The 10076-nt window shown below is 41.7% G+C and overlaps 1 long non-coding RNA gene across 1 annotated transcript in view; it reads right to left on the bottom strand.

Annotated features, from left to right (window-relative positions):
- Nucleotides 1–2282: 2282 nt before the first annotated feature.
- LOC134480810 (uncharacterized) overlaps nt 2283–10076 on the bottom strand; it is a 33673-nt gene continuing 25879 nt past the window's right edge. Inside the window, exon 2 of the long non-coding RNA XR_010055662.1 lies at nt 2283–2533. This is a non-coding gene — a long non-coding RNA (uncharacterized LOC134480810). The remainder of the gene's footprint in view (nt 2534–10076) is intronic.

Here is a 10076-nt window from a genome sequence, read left to right as displayed (position 1 = left end):
AAAAAGAAATACTAAAAAGAGATCACAGTCAGCAGACATGATAATGATAGTCTGCCTTGGAATATTTGAGGACCAGGAACAAAGAAAAGGTTAAGGATTCCCATAATTTCTGGTGCCAAGATTGTTTGGGGGAGAAGAGCTCCCGTGAACATCACCTTTATTATTTATCTTGCTTTCCTCAATTTCTTTAGAAATGTTCTCAGTATAGATCAGTTTATCATAACCATTTGTTGGCTTTTCTCACTGAAGAGCAGCATTTGTTGCCTCTTTCCTGAGTCAGGGAGGTTCTGTAAGCACTCTGGCTCAGAATACAATTGAAGTAATTCTATCAGTTCTGGCCTGACTCTCCCTGTCTCTTTACTATATGGGGAATCTCTTTGGCATGTAAGACATCCAAGTATCTGGAGACCATCATGCTATAAAGAAGCCCAGGAAGCCACAGGGTGCTGTGCAGAGCTGAAAGATGATCAGACTACATATTTCCTACATATGTGAATGACTTGCTCCCAGGACCATGGATGAGGAAGCCTTCGACTAACCCCATCGGCTTCATCTCATCTCTCTGCATGTATCTGATAGAGAAAATCATTAAGCTGAGCTCAGTCAGTCCACAGAAAGGTAAGAGTTGATAATAAACCATTGTCATAGGCATAACCTTTTAGAGTGATAATTTTCAAAGCAATAATTACTCATTACATATTTTCCATTGCATTAGAAAGACAATTTTCATCATGAAGTCTTTTCACGCTACCTTGTCCAGGATAAAATAGCATCATCAACTCTCTTGACCTTTGGTAGGGATAAAACACAGTCCTATAAAAGGCTTAAAGATGAATGCTAAGTCTGTTCTTCCATTTAAAAGTCTTAATTTGACCTTCCTTTCATCTTTTAAAGGCCTAGAGTCTTGGCTCTGGTACTCTGACTGTTACACATTCTACTTCATCTTTGACCATTAGATAAAATCAGACATCCTCCATGAAATTCTCAAAATTTAAGAGTACCTATCCACCTCTTATGAGCTTGTGCATGTACCTATGACTATGTGAGTATGTACATACATTTATGTGTTGTGTGTGTGTGTGTGTGTATATGTGTGTGTGTGTGTGTGTGAGAGAGAGAGAGAGAGAGAGAGAGAGAGAGAGAGAGAGAGAGAGAGAGAGAAAGAGAGATATTTCCAGGTAATCCTGGGGAAAAATTGAAGAGAAAGTGTATACTCAGCTCAGACTGCCATTTAGAATCCGAAGCCTATTAAATTCTAAAGCAAAACACAGTGGTAAAATTGTGCATTTTATTTTATTTTTATCTTCATTTTACATAATGTTAGGAGCACTGAGCATGCAAAGATGGTCTCTCATCTACTAATATTTTATAAAAATAATTACTTAGAGTAATTCATTAAAAAAAGTACTGCAATGAAAATCTCTAAAAGACAGTGCTACATTTTCTAATAGAGTTAAATCTGGCCCTGTTTCTCACAGACTTGAGTAGCAGAGGAGACAATGTCAGTTAGTGGGAGGGAATTATGACATATAGTTTTGCCATTAACATGAAAAGTTCTACAGCTAAGTCTTCCATGCTCTATGAACCTGAAGAGTTTTTGTTACACACTGTAGGCCCTTTGAGTGAAAGAAGAAAATACCAGTATATTAGCTGTCTTTTTGCTTGAATATATTGAAGACAAGAGATATGCCTTTGGAATGTGAAAGGAACTGGGCAAGGACCCCTACCAGGCTCTAGACTCAGTTCAAAGGCCCCAGCTAGGAGAAAGAGGTGTCAGCAAATGACCTGATGTGACTTCTGGGAGCCATGAGACTTTCATTAGCTCTGGCTGCTTGTCACGCTTGTCAGAGTTCCCTCACAGATGCAAATAACTCTGATTTAGAGTGTAGGGGCTTAATTGGTTCTCTTTCTATTTTTAATGCACCAATGCTCTGGTCTCTAAAGTTCTGGCTAATGTTTAAGGGAAGGGCATTCAGACCAAGTAGAAAAAATAATCAAGACTGACAATGTAAAAGCAAGAGGTCAGACGGTTTTGACAGGACCAGACATATTTCAGTTCCTGAGAGGGTCAAAATGTTGGTCTCTCTTAAAACTGATGTGTATTAGTTGATCTAATAATTCCGAAGAATACTTGGCCATACTGATAGTTAGGCAGTCAAGGAAGGCCAGGCCATAGGCACTGGTGACCCAGTGCTCACTTTAGGATAATTGAATTTTGGCCTGAGCCTTAGACATTCCATGCAGAAAAGACAAAGTCACATAATTCACGCACACACATCTAGTTTTTTAATGGCCCTGGATCTTTATTGTTGTTTTTGCTAATATTTAGATGAGCTTCTTTGATGTTTTCTTCTCCAGCAGGTCAATGAGTTATTCCTTCCAACTCACATACATTCCTTCCTGGGTTCCTGGTAAGTACTCCATTCTCTGGACTTGTATTTTCAGTGACATCTCAGTGGCCATGTTGGGCTGGCACTGGCATAAACATTCTTTGGGCCTGCCTCTTACTCTTTCCATGTACTCTCCTGACATTCTGAAGAAAAGAACGGCAAAACAGGAGTCAGAGATGACTTAAGAAGGAACAGATACAGCCACATCCCCACTTCCCCCAAAATCAATAGAGCTAGGGAGAACACTGTTGTTAAAACCTTTTAAGACTCCTGTTTAGATAGACTCACCATGATTTCCCTCCAACCTTTCTTTTAGAGCAGATATTTTCAAACTTGAATAGATTCATGAAATCACCTTGGGAAATCAATTAAAAAAATCAGATGAGAAGTTCTGATTCATGGTTCCAGAGAAAGGGCTGGAAATGGCATTTCTAATAAGGACACCCCACCCACCCACACACTAGCAAATGTTGATGTAGGTGGAATACTGACTCCATGCTGAGAAATGATAGGAACACATTAAATAGAGTAAGCCTTGCACAGCATGGAAAACTGGATGCATTTATTTAATATGAGGAAGGTCTTCCAAAGGAAATGCTGTGCACCTATTCTTTTATAGAGGTCAGGAGCAAGGACCTTCCCATCAAAGGGGAATGAAGGTGGATACTGAGAAGTTCAAATGTACTCATCATTGACAGTTCCAGGTAGACTCCACATGAGGAGAGTCTAGAGAATAGATGGGTATGCTCAAGAATAATTCTTGAGAGGCTGACGGGATGGGTAAAGGTACCTGCCACCCAACCTGATGACTGAGTATAATTCCAGGGACCCTCATGTTTAAAGAGAACAGATTACTGCAAATTATCCTCAGATATTCACCTACATACCATTGCCCTGAACACATGCATCCATGTACACACACACATGTGCATGTACACACACAAGAACACACAATAAATAAATGTAATCAGACATGTAAAGGAAACACCTTTTAGTCCTTGGGACAAACAATCCAATAAAAGACACCCAAGGGTCAGGAAGAAAGACAATTACCTCAAAAGAAAAGTTTATAGAGGACACTTAGTTCAGCCATCAAATGTATTCTTAGGAGAAACATTCCAGGAAATGAACATGAGAAAGAATCAGTCGAGATGTGTTATGTCAAGATGGTTTTATCTTAACTTCTAAGTCTGATCAATGGGTACTGCTCCCGGGGGGGCAATTTGTTAAGAAAGACTGTCAAGTCATTTCCAAGCTTAGTAGAAGATTAAGCAAATGTTGATTGATTAGCTTTCATTGCTCTGGACGAGCAGAAGGACAATCAGGTACGACCTTCCTTACAATCTCTGTTTATAATATCCCCCAAATTTCATCATAGCAGGAAGAATCAATCCTCTCTCCCTCTCCCTCTCCCCCCTCTCTATCTCTCTCTCTCTCTCTCTCCCTCTCTCTCTCTCTCTCTTTCTCCATTCCTCTGACTTTTTTTTTCAATTCTGCACAAGGGAGTTGGCATGTGAACAATTATAAACCCATTGAGATTGTGTTTTCATTGTTAAAGATGCCAGCCGTGCTAAGAAACTTTCAAGTGCTTATCTGGTAGACATCTAGACCCTCTGTCCTCATCCACTGTCCATCACCACACTCTTCCAGCCTGGCCTTCCATCCTCCTTCATTCTTTCAGTTCTATGAAGAAAGACATGTAAGCTGGTCACTTTGAGTGACCTTTCAAGTCCTAAATTACTAGGTATTGCCCCCTCTTACCCCCAGTAATTTCCTGGTTTCAAAACATAAAAATGAGCTGTATTTCATGAGTGGGTGGTTGAGTATGCTTTCCTTCAAAGAGTACTCCTTTAAGGTACCTATTTGGAAGAAAATAAAGTACGTATAATTGAGAGGCTAATTGCCAATCAATCAAATCTCTTCATTTGAGGGAGTATCTGTCAGCACTTTACAGACCTAATTTGAGTTAAGGCACATATGTGAAAGAAATATAAATATGATATACAATATTTAAAAAGAAATATAGACTCAATGTCTTCAATAATTCGATTTTTCCTTCTCTTCGGTTCTGAGTCACCTTCTTCAACTGCAGTCAATATATGTTTTAGTTAGCGAGCGTTACTATTGCTTTGAGGAAACAACATGACCAAAGCAAAGCCACTTGAAGGAGGAAAGAGTTTATTCAGCTTTTGTTTCCACATCACAGTTCAAGATGGGAGGAAGTCAGGACTGAACTCAAGCAGGGAGCTGATGCAGAGCCCTTGAAAGAGTGCGGATTACTCCTCATGGCTTGCTCAGCCTGTTTATAGAATCCAGGACCACCCACCCAGGGACAGCGCCACCTATAATGGTTGGGGTCCTGTGATGTCAATCACTAATTAAGAAAATGTCCTACACATTTGCATACAACCTGGTTTTTTATTTTTTATTTATTTTTATTTTTTTTAACTTGAGTATTTCTTATTTACATTTCGAGTGTTATTCCCTTTCCCGGTTTACGGCCAACATCCCCCAATCCCTCCCCCTCCCCTTCCTTATGGGTGTTCCCCTCCCCATCCTCCCTCCATTGCCGCCCTCCCCACAACAATCACGTTCAGTCTTAGCAGGACCCAGGTCTTCCCCTTACACTGATGATCTTACTAGGATATTCAATGCTACCTATGAGGTCAGAGTCCAGGGACAGTCCATGTATAGTCTTTAGGTAGTGGCTTAGTCCCTGGAAGCTCTGGTTGCTTGGCATTATTGTTCATATGGGGTCTCGAGCCCCTTCAAGCTCTTCCAGTTCTTTCTCTGATTCCTTCAACGGGGGTCCTGTTCTCAGTTCAGTGGTTTGCTGCTGGCATTCGCCTCTGTATTTGTTGTATTCTTGTTGTGTCTCTCAGGAGAGATCTACATCCGGCTCCTGTCTGCCTGCACTTCTTTGCTTCATCCGTCTTGTCTAATTGGGTGGCTGTATATGTATGGGCCACATGTGGGGCAGGCTCTGAATGGGTGTTCCTTCTGTGTCTGTTTTAATCTTTGCCTCTCTATTCCCTGCCAAGGGTATTCTTGTTCCCCTTTTAAAGAAGGAGTGAAGCATTCACATTTTGATCATCCGTCTTGAGTTTCGTTTGTTCTAGGGATCTAGGGTAATTCAAGCATTTGGGCTAATAGCCACTTATCAATGAGTGCATACCATATGTGTTTCTCTGTGATTGGGTTACCTCACTCAGGATGATATTTTCCAGTTCCTACGAATTTCTACGAATTGCCTACGAATTTCATAAAGTCAATGTTTTTGATAGCTGAGTAATATTCCATTGTGTAGATGTACCACATTTTCTGTATCCATTCCTCTGTTGAAGGGCATCTGGGTTCTTTCCAGCTTCTGGCTATTATAAATAAGGCTGCTATGAACATAGTGGAGCACGTGTCTTTTTTATATGTTGGGGCATCTTTTGGGTATATGCCCAAGAGAGGTATAGCTGGATCCTCAGGCAGTTCAATGTCCAATTTTCTGAGGAACCTCCAGACTGATTTCCAGAATGGTTGTACCAGTCTGCAATCCCACCAACAATGGAGGAGTGTTCCTCTTTCTCCACATCCTCGCCAGCATTTGCTGTCACCTGAGTTTTTGATCTTAGCCATTCTCACTGGTGTGAGGTGAAATCTCAGGGTTGTTTTGATTTGCATTTCCCTTATGACTAAAGCTGTTGAACATTTCTTTAGGGGTTTCTCAGCCATTCGGCATTCCTCAGCTGTGAATTCTTTGTTTAGCTCTGAACCCCATTTTTAATAGGGTTATTTGTCTCCCTGCGATCTAACTTCTTGAGTTCTTTGTATATTTTGGATATAAGCCCTCTATCTGTTGTAGGATTGGTAAAGATCTTTTCCCAATCTGTTGGTTGCCGTTGGGGATTTAGCTCAGCGGTAGAGCACTTGCCTAGCAAGCGCAAGCCCCTGGGTTCGGTCCCCAGCTCCGGAAAAAAAGAGAGAGAGAGAGAGAGAGAGAGAGAGAGAGAGAGAGAGAGAGAGAGAGAGAGAGAGAAAAGAGTATTAGCTGCTCTCCCAGAGGACCTGAGCTCAATTCCCAGCAACCTCCTGGTGGTTCTGCCCATCTATAATAAACTCTGATGACCGCTGCTGGACATACAACCTGGTCTTATTGAGGCACTTTCTCATTTGAGGTTCCCTCGTCTCTGATGACATTGGCTTGTGTCAAGTTGATATAAAAGTAGCCAGTACTACATCTGATTGCTTTCTTGTTCCCACCCCCATCCCCTTCCCAGAATATTTTTTCTTTTCCTAACAATTCCTAGTCTTTCAGGCTGTCCTGGAAATGCCGACTCCAACCGTTTTAACAAGTTGTGCATTTCTGCTGCTTGGCTCCTTCAGCCTTATTCAGTCCAGTAATATTGACACTTTGAACTTTTGCTGGGAACAAATATGGCCTGTGTCTGTTCCTTGCTAGAACCATCTAAGCCCTTGAAACTTCTGCAAGGCATACTGGAATGAAGACGCAGACATAGGAAAGACAACTATTTTTGATGAACTGCTTAATAGAGAAAAAAGAAAAGAAATCCACAGCCAAGACCACTTGTGGAGTTTTCAGGCAAGTGAGTACATTTCTCTATTGTTAAATCCAGTCTAAATCACTTTCTTCTTCCTCTGGGCCATATAAGCTGATGCACCTAGTCTAATCTAATCTGAGTGGGGAGGACCCAATGCATTAGCACTGCATTGTTTTGCATGGGTCAACTTCTCCTTGCCCAGTTTTCTCTCTTTCTTTTTTTAAAGATTTATTTTATAATATTTATGTGAGTACACTGTCACTGTCTTCAGTCACATCAGAAGAGGGCATCGGATCCTATTACAGATGGTTGTGAGCCACCATGTGGTTGCTGGGAATTGAACTCAGGACCTCTGGAAGAGCAGTCAGTGCTCTTAACCGCTAAGCCATCTCTCCAGCCCCTCTGTTTTCTCTTAAGTGAGACTTGAGAAAGCAGGGGAGTAGACACCTGAGAATGACTGCTGGCAATCTTCATCTTGATCCTGAAGAATCACCTGCATCTTCTGAATCAATATCATTTATATAATGCGAACAGGAAAGGAATGTGTGGGTATGTGTGTGTGTGTGTGTGTGTGTGTGTATGAGAGAGAGAGAGAGATAGAGAGACAGAGACAGAGACAGACAGACAGACAGACAGACATGTGGTTGTAGATGGAGATGCTTCTGTACTGTTGGGAGGAATTAATCATGCAAAACAGTGAGATATGCGGAGACAAGCATTAATTTGTCATCCTGGAAGCTGAGCTTCCTAAACCTTAGTTTGCAGTAAATCGAATCATTGTCAAATATATTAAGCAAATAAGCTAAAACTCTAGTATGATTTGCATATTCAATCCTGCTGCCAGTGCACATGCTTTCCGTAGAACTTCCCCGCCACGGTTTGAATCCATGTTAGCATAGCTGCTCGAAGAAGAGCAGGATAAAATGGTGCCACTGAGTTTTACACATGGGAAGGGGTTGCAGAGAGGAGTCCACCCATTACAGATGGTTTATTTCTGAGAGTGAAAATAGATGCGGTAACCTTCCATGTAATATAACCTTAGGAACTCCATTTGCAGTCAGAGGAGAAAACATAGCAGGCTCTACAATGACTGTGCAGGAAGGAGGCCCTTCAAAGGGCAAGAGGCTTCAGGGTCTTGGAGCAAATAAAATCTTCTGTGAGAGGATGGATGGGGTAGGCAGCAGTAAGAACTAGTTGGCAATCTCCCTTGCTCACCTTAGTGATGTCATTACTTAGACGTCGTGCTCAAGGCTCAGATGCAGGGCAGAGGTTTGGCTGTATCTTGGCAGCATCTGATGCAGCCAGAGGAACTACAAAGTCACCAGCTGAGCTAGGCTTGCCTTACAGAGAGGATGAAGCAACCCTTGAGATTTAGAAGCACTTTTTCTTGGAATTGTCCCAAGCTGCTTGAACACTCTATTGGTAAGTTAAAAAACAAAACAAACAAACAAAAAATAAAAACAAAAAAACAAGAGGTGTCTCATAAATGCATTTAGTGAAATCATGTCATATAGGAGTAACTTCGGAATTAAAAATGAAATATAAGCCAGGGCATAAACATGTCCTTTGGGTTTTCTTATCAACATAGTTCTGAGGGCAGGTGCCACCACCAGACACTGGGGGACTGAGTCACTTTCTACTTGTCCCCATGCACTTCCCTAATGATCACCTCATCCCCACAGCCTGTCAATGCAGTGGCAATGGCTCAAGTTGCTTTCAATCTTGAGGATACAGAGTGGGTTTCTCTTAAAGTTGAGTGTTTCTCCTTTTAAAAATGTCACTTTTTAATTTACTTTTTATTTGGTGATGTTGAAGATCAGAGCCAGGGCCTTGTGCACCCTGACACTGAACTTACACCCTCAGCCTAGTCACTTGACTCTTAGTGTACCATTAAGATGCAGAGCTTACCATCTGAATATCAGGATATCATGCATGGAGAGAAAAATGATCTCCCTGGCACCTTCGACTCTCATCACAAAAGTTCTTTCCAAAATCACCCAAGTGATTTTTTTATATTTCGTAAAAATTGAATTAATATTTGTGTGGTGTGTGTGTGTGTGTGAGTGTGTGTGTGTGTGTGTGTGTGTGTGTGTGTGTGTGAGTTTGCACACACCAAGGTGTAAGATCAGAGGCAAGTTTGAGAAATCAGTTTTCTCCTTTCAACTTCATGAGTCTTTTATAACTATCAGGCCTGCACTGTCAGACAATAATTGCCTTTACCTCCTGAGCCATTTCTTTAAAATATATTTACTATTGTTGTGTGTGTGTGTGTGTGTGTGTGTGTGTGTGTGTGTGTGTGTGTGTGTGTGTTTTCTCTCCTTCCACCTTGACATGGGTTTCAGGGAATTGAACTCAGGTCACTAGGTTTGTCAAGCAAGTGCCTATACCGGTTGAGCCATCTCAGTGGCCCCGTTTTCCCTGCATTTTAAGCACTATAGGCAGGGGAAAGGATATGTATGTCTCCATCATCCTCCACATAATGGCAGATGGTGCATGCTATACTAACCTTGGCCCTTTACATCCCTATCCATGCAGATAAGTTCATATCCACTTCTAAAAAGCTTTCTTATGCTTTCACTGTATTGTTCCTTCAATGATTCTTCAAAGGATCTGCACACACATGGTTGGTCTTCCTGCTCCATCCAGTGCCTCCATAAATAACCTCATCCATGCGCCACCTTGCATGCGTATGACTTTACATGAAGGCTACATTGGCAGGAATGGAGCTGCTGAGTCGATGGGAAGTGTATGCTTGCGATTCTGAGAGATGTCTGGCTGTTCTCCACATGAAGTTAAGCCCTTTGAATTCTATCCATCAGTCTAGGAGACTCCCTCTCCCCCTGCACAGCCACTAGGGTGGGGCTGCCAAAGCTCTTTTGAGTATTGCCAGTTTGAGTGCTTACAGAAATGTTATGGTCATAGGGGAGATATCTTAGTGTCAGAAAACTTGCCCAGCATGCAAATGGGCCTGAGTTCTATCCCCAGCACTGAATAGAGGAAAAAAAGGGGAAGGGAAGGGGACGATGGGGGTAGGAAGGGAACGGGAAGAAAGGGATAAAGTTTATGATGGTCTGATTTTAGTTTCCACTTAAAACTGAAATCTATATCTGAACATGTGGGGTTTAAGTCATCTTGT

Source organism: Rattus norvegicus, chromosome 10, assembly GCF_036323735.1.
Source record: "Rattus norvegicus strain BN/NHsdMcwi chromosome 10, GRCr8, whole genome shotgun sequence".
NCBI lineage: Eukaryota > Metazoa > Chordata > Mammalia > Rodentia > Muridae > Rattus > Rattus norvegicus.
This window is presented reverse-complemented; position numbering and strand designations above follow the sequence as displayed.